This window comes from Euprymna scolopes, chromosome 32 (genome assembly GCF_053919585.1).
Source record: "Euprymna scolopes isolate OS-2025 chromosome 32, ASM5391958v1, whole genome shotgun sequence".
Lineage (NCBI taxonomy): Eukaryota > Metazoa > Mollusca > Cephalopoda > Sepiida > Sepiolidae > Euprymna > Euprymna scolopes.
Genome location: NC_136513.1, coordinates 13,627,574 through 13,640,650, shown reverse-complemented (window position 1 = coordinate 13,640,650; position 13,077 = coordinate 13,627,574).

Here is a 13,077-nt window from a genome sequence, read left to right as displayed (position 1 = left end):
AAGCTTCTTTCTTAGAACTGCACGCCTGTGGAACTCTGTTCCGTCTGCCTGCTTCCCTCCGGACTACAACTTGGATGTATTCAAGTCTAATGTTAACAAATTCCTAATGAACCGCCCCCCCTAATTAAACACTTCATAAAATATCCTCACTAACGTGATGTACTTGCAATAACCCTTATCCCTGAGTGGCTTCCGGGCCTTTATAAGTGGTGATCATTGTGTAAAAAAAAAAAAAAAAAATCATGTATATGTTGTGTTATTTACATCTGTTATAATGGTCTGTTTGTCTGTAACTATCTCGATACGTCCACGTCAATCGTTTTCTGTTAGAACTCTTGCATAAATGTTAAAATATACACAATAGACGATCAACTAAATGATTCAACGTATATTCATACACGCATTGGCACGTACATGAATATATATATATATATATATATATATATATATATATATATAATTTAAAACCATCTATTCAACATGTATGTCGTTATGGAGAATATTCATATGCACATTACACGAAGAACCACTTTTTAGTGCCTGAAAATGAAATCGTTGTAAAAAGAAGAAACACCGCAAAAGAAACTGTAGAAAAAAAAGAAGGTGAAAAAGAATTAGACGCTCAAAAATGCAAGGAAGACGATAATCCAAAAATCAAAAATCTGAAAAAGAAGATTATAAAGAAAAAGAAGGAAAAAATCACAAGTACAATTCGAAGCTGTAGAAGACAATAAAAAGGACAAGAAGAGGCTGTAAAACAAAGGGGACGAATGCGCGTTAGACTTAAGTTGATAAAGGCGCGAAAAATACGATACAGACGAAGACGGTAAAAACTAAGAGGTGAACGAAGTAGAAGACAAAGGCGCTACTTAAAAAGTAAAGAATGCTTGCAAAGCAAGAAGCAAATCCAACTAGCTGACCGCCAATCACAAACAACATGTTTGATTGCCTACTCGCCATAACGAAATAATAATTATGGGGATTCTAATGTATCATCTTCAACCTAACAAATTGTACGCGGATTTAATATAAAATATAAAGAGTGGAGTAAGTAAAATCTTTTCTAAGAATAATGTAGTATTTTATGCTGTGCGTAAGATTGTTTGTTTCAAGTAACGTGTCTGCTAGCGAAAATGGGGAAGGCGTAGTTCGTTTTAGTAAATAGCATATCGTTAATCGAAAAACGAATGGTTGTAATGCTTAGGTGTTTGTCTTTGTGAAATTCTGCCATTTTGCTAACGTATTAAACTAATACATTTAGTAAACAAAATAATCTATCGATGTATTTTTGATGTAAGTATTACTTCAATCCAAAAACCTCGAGATTTAGAGTTTTGTAGGAGGACTAACATTAAAGAGGAAGAAATATTTGCTACTATCATTGTGAGAGATGTCGGTGAGTCGGTGAGTCGGTGAGAGAGTGAGTTAAGCAAACACGCTAAAGGCGTTCCTAGAGAGCCGAAATTTCAAGAGACAAGTTATAGCATATATATACACACGCACACACACGCACACACACGCACACATACATATATATATATGCATATATATATGTATGTAAGTTGTACTACTTGACAGAAGTTTGCAATCTCTAATGTGTTATAACGTACGAGTTCTCGTACATGAATCTTTAATCCAACTTTAGGCCTACATAAAAGTTCACAATAATAAAATAATAAAAAGTTCCCTTTCTTGTAAAGGGGGTCGCATGAAAATATTGTAAATCTTCGAATTCCGTGTAAGACAAATTTTAGATTTGCAGATTAGACCACATATATGACAACTTAGTGTTTCCAGGTCTGCTGTCAAAGCTTCCTCATAAGACTTTCGTCCATGTGTTTGATGATGTGGTTTTATATGATAAAGAACACCAGCTTTTGACAGACAGCATCTGCCACATACAGTGCACTTTAATTCCTGTTGTAATTTCTCTGACATTACACTTACATCCTGCTTTCTTAAGACGCATTTTAAGACAGCAAGCTCTATACGCCGCTCTTCAAAAATCTTACAACTTTCTCTGATGGTTTTCCTTTACATTGATTCATGTTTCGCTTCAGCTTCCCAATTATGTATATACATCTCAAGTATTTTCAAATTAATTTTCAGAGAATCCTTATACCTTTTCTTTGGTTTATGCTGTGGCCTTTTACCTTCATCTATATCGCGATAAAACAGTTGTTTAAGAAGTATTTTGTCCTCCATCCTAACCAATTGTTCAGCCCCAGACTCGAAATCTATGGAAACATATTCAAATTAGATTTAAAATATGTTATTCTATTTTCTGCCGCGTTCTTTATGAACAGCCAAGTTCGAAACTTATTTAGCAGTGAACCAAAATTTAAACAGCTTCAACTTGATGAATACAGATTTCTTGCATTTTGGTAGGCTCCTAACACTTCCATATATATATATATATATATATATATATATATATATATATATATATATATATATATATATATATATATATATATAATGTATTATTTATATTATAGGGTATAGGGGGCTCTAGGTAGAGGTAGTACCTTTTAGTCTCTGGCTGCTGCACCCAATAGGGTTGGCAAAGATCACTGGTCCTCAGGCATCTCCTAAATTTCTCACTTGCTAGCTCCAAGAGCTATACCGTGGGTACTTGTCTCAGCAGGCCTGCCAAACTTTGTAAGCGGACGGTGTTGGTACAGCATCGCTAAGCAATGTGTCCACTAGACTGAACTAACCGTTAGAGTCAAGGACCAAGAAATAGCTGGTATGGTATCTAGCTGCACAGAAAGCTTACTAGGGTGGATGAAGCCCTTAGTGTTGGCTCACAACTGATCTAGGAGATGGAACACTCTTACAAGAAAACCCTGCGATCGTTTTATCATCTGACGTGTGGCACATGTGTGCACCTTTACAGACCATTTAAGCCTCAGGTTTGGTACATCGATATGTGCTTTTTTTAAAACTAATAATCAATTAATAAAACCCTGTGTCGATGATGGGATTGTTACGGGAACAGGTGAAGGATGTCACTGGTAGTTCCTAGCATGAACATTGCACATAGGTGGTGGAAGGTAGATGGCCGTTTTTCACAACACCAGCAAGTAATTGTGTGACTCGTGTCCTCCTTTCATAACAAAGCAACCCTTTATTGGATGGCACTGCTTTCCTCTTCATGGGGAGGGGTCTATAAAAGGTGAACTAACAATTGTTTACTTGCTCAGGTCCCTGTCATCAGGTTCAGATGTCTGGGCATCCAATATTTGCACCCAAATCAATAATAGAAAAAAAAATACATGGAACGAATATGTTCATTGCGACTTGGAATGAAAGAACACTCCAGGATAACAAAAAGAACCCTGAACGAAAAACCGCTATCCTAACACGTGTGTAAAGGCATCATAACATTTCTATTGCAGATCTTTCAGAAACTCGGGTTGCTGATACAGGACAGCTAGAGGAAGTTGACGGTGGATACACTTTTTATTGGATTGGAAAACCAAGTTCTGAGAAACGTGAATCTGGTGTTTGTTTTGCCATCAGGACTGATATTGCCAAAAATCTTGAGTCGCTGCCCGTTTGTATAAATGACAGACTTATGTCCTTGCGCATTGCAGTAGGAAAGGACAAGTATGCTACAATTTTAAGTTGCTATGCACCTACACTTAATTAATCTGATGAGCTAAAAGAAAGGTTTTACTTCTCTTTACGCGAACAAATCAACAAGGTCTGTATACAGGATAAGCTGTTTGTCTTGGGTGACTTTAATGCTCGTGTGGGTAGTGATACACAATTCTGGAGAAATGTCATTGGTTCACATGGAATTGGTAAAGTCAACTCAAATGGTGTTCTCTTATTGTCTCTTTGCAGTGAATTCAATCTTTTGCTCACTAATACACTGTTTCAGCTGCCTAACTGCAAGAAAGCCAGTTGGAAACATCCCCGGTCTAATCATTATCATCTCATTGATTATGTCATTGTACATCGTTCTGATCGACAAGATATAAATCTTACGCGTTCTTACAGCATCGGGGAATGTTGGTTAGACCATAAATTTATCTGCTCCACAGTCAGGATGAAAACCAAGCTCCCTGTTCGAAACCAACGTAACTCTTCCATCAATAGAATTGATGTAGGCAAGTTGAAAGTTAAGGAGATAATGCACTCATTTCAAAAGGCTACTGATGAAAAGCTGTCCTCCGTTGTATGTGGAAATGCTATTAAGGCATCTTGGAGAGAGTTTAAAACTGCAGATTATGACTCTGCTAAAGAGTCATTAGGATATGTTCGAAGGAAAAAACAAGATTGGTTTGATGAAAATGATCCAACTATCGTCCCACTGCTCAATAACATGCATCAACCGCATCAAGTATGGATTACTGACAATAATTCTTCAGTGAAACACAAGGCTTTCAGAATGACCAAAAAGTTGGCACAATCTCGGCTCCGGAAAATGAAACAAATCTGGTGGAAGCAGAAAGCTGAGGCCTTACAAGATGCGGCAGATAGGTGCGATTTTAAATCATTCTATCAAACCCTCAAGGGGGTGTTTGGTCCCATTTTAAGGGGGGCATCTCCAATATTTTCGTCGGTTTGCATTCTCCTCACTGATAAGAAAGAAAAACTTTACAACTGTTTTAAACAAAAGAATCGACAGTGGATCGAGGAGTGATTGATGATATTCCTCAGAGGCCAACAATCGAGGCGCTTGCTGATACTCCATCCATGTCATAGATTAAATGGGCTGTGAAGCAACTTTCAAATGGTAAGGCTCCAGGTGATGACGGCATACCTGCAGAAATATACAAATGTGGAAGCCAACTGGTGGTCAGGAAACTAAGTGCCCTGTTTTCATTAATATGGGCACTTGGTATCGTGCCACAACAGTTCAAAGACGCATCAATTATTCACCTGCTTAAGCACAAAGGAAATAAGTGTGAGTGTGATAACCATAGAGGAATTTCTCTTTTGTCTGTTGCTGGTAAGATTCTAGCTCGTGTAATCCTAAACAGACTCAATGGTTCAATCTGTAAAACTGTGCTCCAAGAAACCCAGTGTGGTTTTAGGGCAGGAAGAGGTACTGTGGACATGATCCTCATTCTTCGGCAACTACAGGAGAAAGAAAGGGAGCAGAATAAGGACTTGTTTGTCACAATCGTTGACCTCAAAAGGGCATTTGATACCGTCTGTAGGGATGCCCTGTGGACTGTTTTGAGGAGGCTTTGTATTCCGGACGAGATGTTGAATGTGATTGTCTCCTTTCGCTGGGGATTGGTGGCGACAGTACGATCTGGCTGTGGACAAAGTGAACCATTTGAATTGTCAAATGGAACAAAGCAAGGGGGTGTCCTTGCTCCGATCCTATTTGCTCTTTTATTTTCGGTGATGCTTGAGACAGCTTTCAGGAACACCTCAGGAGACATAGGTGTTGAGTATCGATCAAGTGGAGGATTATTTAACCAGCAACGTTTAAAGGCCAAAACCAAGACATCTGTGCAGACTTTTCTTGACCTCCTTTATGCTGACGACTGTGCTCTTGCCACCCATAGTCTTGATGACATGCAGAACATCCTCAACAGCTTTTTTGGTGCATGTAAGGCCTTTGGTCTTACAATTAGCATAAAAAAGACTGAAATTATTAACCAGCCAAAACCAAACACTACGTCCTCTTCACAACCATTGGTATATGTTGATGGTAAAGCTTTGAAAACAGTAACTTCTTTTACATACTTCGGCTCTATTGTGTCTGATGATGCTAAATTTGAAAAAGACATCCAATGTAGAATTAATGAAGCTAGTGAGGCATTTGGAAGGTTGCGACACAGACTCTGGAACAGCCACGATATGTCTCTAAAAGTAAAGGTGGCAGTCTACAAATATGTTGTTCTGCCTACTCTTCTGTATGGTGCCGAAACGTGGACCTTGTACCGCAAGCATATAAATCAGCTTGACTCCTTCCATATGAGATGTCTGCGTTTTATCTGCAATGTTCGATGGCAGGATTGTGTTCCGAATAGTGAATCACTGGAGAGATGTGAAATCACTGGTATTTAATCATTTTTGATCAGGATACAAATGCGGTGGTCGGGTCATCTTGTAAGAATGGATGACTCAAGAGTTCCTAAGCAACTTTTTTATGGGCAACTGACAAATTTTGTCCGTCCAATAGGGCGACGCTTGCTTCGTTACAAAGATAAACTAAAAGACAACCTGAAACGTTGTGGAATTTCTCTGAGTTCCTGGGAGTGCGCAGCAGAGGATTGCAGAAAATTGAGGAAGACGTGTTTCCTGGGGACCAACGAATTGGAACATAACCGCCTTTGTCATAGGGACACCCTTCGTGCAAATATAAAGGCAAAACACAAAAAACATCCACCCAAAAATGAATATGTATGACATTGTGGTTTCAGAGCACGCAGCAAAGCAGGGTTATCTGTTCATTCGAGAAGGCATCTTTGACCTACGAGCATATTAAAGTTCATCATCTGCGGAGGAGTGTGTCGGACGTCTACAGGATTGCAATTACGCATGTGGCGTCACAGATCTTGGGAGCTGCTGATGATTGCATACTGAACCCTCATTCATCATCTTCGATGAGAGAATCCACCATATATATATATATATATATATATATATACATATATACATATATATATATATATATATAAGTGAAAGTGTATGTGTGTCTGTGTATCTGTATGTCTGTGTGTCTGTGTGCATTTCCCTACACAATAACTCAATGTTTAATCCACAGACACGAAATTTGATATACAGGTTACTGAGATTTGGTAAAAACGATATGATCGTTTTTAGCCAGACATTTGGCGATTAAGGGGTCAAAGTTCAACGATTTGACCTTTTGTGAACGCTACAGAACTCCTCCGATAATTTACGTCTACGCACTTGAAATTTTAGATATACGTTCCTTGGATATGGATCTAACTTATAACTTGATTTGAGCCCAAAACTATAAATTTTAAAGGGTCAAAGTTAAAAAAAAGATTTAGCCTCTTCGGTCATTTCCAAATTACTCAGACAATTTCTGGTCTAAATATTTGAAATTTTGCATAAAGGGTATTAAGAGATGGGGTAAGCTTTTTCATCACTTTGGGTCGAAAATTTTTAGTTACCAATATATATGTATTATGTAAGTATGTTTGCATGTATTCCTTAAATTTCAATGGAGGCGACGGATTTTACCAAGATCAGTATTATTTTAAAGTTCGATCTTTCATACGACAAATATAGAAACAGTAATATCTTCCCCTTCAACTAGGTACTTTTCCACAGGGTGGCATTTTTTTCGCCGAAATTTTTTTAAAGTTATCTCCTTTTGATTGTCTAGCCTTAATTTTAAAAAAATGTCGCTTCCGGATTGGCGGTGGTTGTAACAGAATAAACGTTAGGTTTTACCCCGTCCTCTTCCTCCTTTGCGGTACGGGTTCGAGCATGCCTATCTACTACAACTTTTTTTGCTCAACATACACATCCAAACACCCGGGCAACGCCGAGCGCCCATGCTAGTACATATGTATATATTTACATATATATATATATATATATACATATATATATATATATACATATATATATATATAAATAGATAGATAGATAGATAGTTCGATATTCATATAGCTGTCAAATAGTCCGTTTATATTGTGTAATACAGCGGGGTCGTAATAGTGACAGTGCAACTTGGAATTTTGTATGATGAAGAAAAAGTTCAACAAGTGCAATCAGAACAATGACGTCAGTCTCTAATTCCACACGGATCATTTGTGTGTGGTGTATATGAACTTAGGTAAATTACTGTTGAACAAAAGCCCTTGTTGTCAATTGTTGTATTATTCGATAATAAAGTAATCTGCTCTATTTTAGAAATCATCTGCAAATTTGAGTCTAAACAAATATCGGAAGAAATCAAATTACTGATTCTCGCCATCAGTTATAATTGCTGGTCAACCTTGTCTACAATAAATACATGGATAGAAGGTATTGTGTGCCGAAACGATCATACATCTATCTCTACTATTAATTAACAGAAACTTTGTGTTTGTCTGTGTGTCTGTGTTCCTGTGTGTTTGTGTGGATGTGAGTTCGTTTCTTATGCACTCTTGTATCAATGTTAAAATATTTCACAAGAAGGTACTTCATGTGCGTATTTGTGTTCTTAGATAGGTTTTGTATTAAAATGTCATCTATACGTATCTATAATCGATAATCGAAAGAATCTGGTGAAAGAAGAACGACCTATTCTGAGCAAAGATTACACCTTACATGACCTAATATCATAATTTCATTTGAGAAGGTTTAAGCTTTAATTCAAACAATTATAATCGTAAAGCAGTAGAATCTGGCATATACGGTCTATTGTAGGTTATTTCATATGTTAGGGTCGTGTTCGAAATGAATGTTTGTTTAGAGCACAGTTAAATCACATTACTGGATTTTATATTTTAAAATTTTATTCAAGCCATTATATATGAAAACTATCCTTTATAAAAAGGCACAGTAGGTTCTTCACACTGCAATTTAGACAGCAATGTATGATGGACTTAATCCTTGCGCGGAGGCATGTAAAGCGTCCCTCCGGTGCACTACGATGGGTACTCTACTAGATCCGGTAATCGATGGACTTTATTGAAAAATGTCGAATTCGCCGATAGCGCATACCATAAAAATATGGGAGCTTGAAACATCTGTTGATCATCATTAAATACCAGGCAACGCCATGTCTTCCATCTAGCATAAATGCATATATATATATATATATATATATATATATATATATATATATATGTGTGTGTGTGTGTGTGTGTGTGTGTGTGTGTGTGTGTGTGTGTGTGTGTATATTCAAATCCCAGCTAAATACCCTCGCTCAATCTATTAGAAAGAGATACATTTAGAGACTCGAATATAGAACCTAAGCGTTATTTTTATATAAAGCAAAATTACCGTTTGTTTTGTAATATCTATTTTTTATCATTTAAAATCCAATCCAGAAGTAACAACTGTAACGGTTTTTAAATTTCAATTACTATTATTTTAATCTGATTTTTTATTTAATTGGAATATTCATGTTGTCCAGGTAGACATTATTTTATAATAAAGAGAACATATTTCTGTTGATATTACAAAATCAAAAACCGAGACGGAAAATGTCTAAATTCTCCATTTGCAGTGTTTCTCTAGATGATTCGTCGAATATAATTAAATTTTACGTATAATGTACCAATTATCTATACCATCTGGTTCCTAATAAATCCATCCTATTTTATTCAAGGCTGGATATTTTATTAGGATACTAAAATCGCATATCCTTTTTGTTTCACTCAATTTTTCCTTCCCTATCTGTCTTGACGGGTTTGAGTATTTAAAGTATACTTTCTATGTATGTGGTAAATAGCAAACTTATATAAAACGATAATCAATATTTTGCTAATTACATTGCTACTCATGAGATTCGCTTATGTATGGATTTAAGAAATTAGATATAAATAGTGTATTGTTTGTCCAAACAATAAATGTTCATTTAAAAAATTCTATTTTTCTTAATGTAATGCAAATATAAAAGATTTAAATATATATGTGTATAGTATACGACAGTTTTGTGAAAAGATGACCGCCGTCTGTATACTGCAGTAGTGCATTTTATTGTTTTAAAACAGAAAAAATAAAATAAAACTAATTCAGTTGTCTAAATAAATATTTGTTTTATTATTTGACTAGCTGGGGTACCCGGCGTTGCCCGAGTGTTTGTTTCCGGGACGGGGGAGTTTTAAAAAATGTTATGGTAGGTAAGTAGGAAGGATCAAACCCGGAGTCATGAGTAAAAGTAGGAAAATAAAGTGTGAAAAAAAAACCATCTGCAACGTTAACAGTTCGGCCACCAAGAAAAGTCCATTCCAGTTGTTTAGGAAAAAAAAAAAAAAAAACGACTACGGTAGGTCGGCGCGAACGTGAAAATATAATGTGAATTGTCCAGCACGCTAACCACTACGCCACAGAGCACTGCGGTTTAATTTTGTGATTTTAAATAACTTCACATGAAAGAACTACGAAGCCAAACCGGTGTTCTCTTCTCAACTGTTCCTTGTGAACGATCCCCAAACGGTGTTAAGTGGTGTCAGGGGGGGGGGTGGAATTTATTAGAGAGAAAATATTTTACCACTTCCATTGATCTTAACCGATTTTGGCCGTGACTTCTCAGCAGAAAAAGTATAGAAATCTAAGATTATCGAGGAATTTGAGAAATAATAAGCCTATAACACATCTCAGATATTGTTCTGCCGTTTGTGCATATTATATTTGCATGAAATATCTTGATTTTACATCCTATTAATGTCAAAATCCGACGGGAAAAATGAGTTCATTTTATTTATATAGAGAAGAGATAATATAAGAAGTGTTTCTTAAATAAAAATATGGTTCGGCATTTCATGTCTTCCGTTCGGTGTCTATACTTTCCTTCTAATCAGAGGGTATGATTTAGAAAAGGCGGGATCAGATTTGGATTGAAAAAGTATTTAATGAAACTACAAGTAATCATAGATCTTACTTGGTAACTAATAGTGAAGAAGAGAGAATATGATGAACAAAAAGGTGAATGAAGGAATCAATGTTCTTACGTGGCGGCAGAATAAAGATATCAATCTTTTTAGAAAAAAGAAATTGAGTTATTACCTCTTTTATTCCTTACGACGTAGACTGCATACAGCGTGTGGGTCCCGTGTATAAACGTGGAAACGTTACAATTAGAAAAAAAGAGGAGTCCAAAACAGAGGAGGGAAAAAGAGAATATAAACAATCGGTAGTTTATGTATACATTGATTAGTTTGAAACGTGTTTTAAATTACTATGTTTTATCAGCGCTCACAAGAGGAAAGACCTGGACTTAACTTCTTATGATCATTATTTGTCATTTGCTCATTATATTCTCATATTATTTTAGTTTGCTTGTATTGATTTTATAAGACATAGGTTTTATAGTCACTAATTTCGTATCCACATGTGTAACATGTGCATCAAAATTCATACCAGTATGCAGATACCTCTACATATTTGCAAGTTTACTACTGTATAAAGCTGAATGTTCTAATTTGATGAGGAAAAGCAATGCTAATGTAAAAACATTGACGTGTAAGACTTGACCACACGCGAACATCTGCATACCGTCATACTCACATAGCATATTACATTGCTATGATGGTGTAACAAATGTTTTACTATATCAGTGGATTGTGTTAATATTTATCTATATTGAATTAAGTAGTGTTATGTAGTCTAATATAAAGTGTTTGACTGAATATAGACTGGATACATGGGTAAAAATTTCACGATATGCGCTGCATGTAAACGCATATATATATATAAATATATATATATATATATATATATATATATATATATATATTTATATATATATATATTACATATATTATATATATATATATATATATATATATATATATATATATATATACATACATACATATAGTGTCAACGTAGCTTAATTTTGTTGATCTGACTGGAATCGGTGTGTCAACGTGGTTATGCTGTGCCTTCGACTAGAACCAGATGGGCGACCATATGTGAATACTAGGCGCTGTATGTGCTTTCCGCTTATATCGACATTGTTTCCAGTCGTCCTGAACCGCCACTTGACACTTGTAGTCAACAATGTCAAGACGTGTGGTTTGAGATTGCGCAACTGTTTGCTACAAAAAATGTCACGCGCTTGCAGACTTACCTTGGGTGTCCATAGTTTGCCAAGACTGAAGGAAGTTTTTACATGCATATGAATACATATATTGTACATTATACTTTACATATATAAATACATATATTTTGCATTATACTATACATATATAAATACATATATTTTACATTATACTTTACATATATAAATATATATATTTTGCATTATACTATACATATATAAATACATATATTTTGCATTATACTATACATATATAAATACATATATTTTACATTATACTTTACATATATAAATATATATATTTTGCATTATACTATACATATATAAATACATATATTTTGCATTATACTATACATATATAAATACATATATTTTACATTATACTTTACATATATAAATACATATATTTTACATTATACTATACATATATAAATACATATATTTTACATTATACTTTACATATATAAATACATATATTTCGCATTATACTATACATATATAAATACATATATTTTTACATTATACTATACATATATAAATACATATATTTTGCATTATACTATACATATATAAATACATATATTTTACATTATACTCTACATATATAAATACATATATTTTACATTATACTATACATATATAAATGCATATATTTTACATTATACTATACATGTATATATACATATATTTTACATTATACTATACAATTATATTTTACATGCATATAAATACATATATTTTGCATTATACTATACAATTATATTTTACATGCATACAAATACATATATTTTACATTATACTATACAATTATATTTTACATGCATATAAATACATATATTTTACATTATACTATACAATTATATTTTACATGCATATAACTAAATATATGTTGCATTATACTATACAATTATATTTTACATGCATATAACTAAATATATTTTGCATTATACTATACAATTATGTTTCACATGCATATAACTAAATATATTTTGCATTAAACTATACAATTATATTTTACATGCATATAAATACATATATTTTGCATTAAATTATACAATAATATTTTACATGCATATAAATACATATATTTTGCATTATACTATACAATTATATTTTACATGCATATAACTAAATATATTTTACATTATACTATACAATGATATTTTACATGCATATAAATACATATATTTTACATTATACTATACAATTATATTTTACATGCATATAATTTAATATATTTCTCATTATACTATACAATTATATTTTACATGCATATAACTAAATATATTTTGCATTATACTATACAATTATATTTTACATGCATATAACTAAATATATTTTACATTATACTATACAATTATATTTTACATGCATAT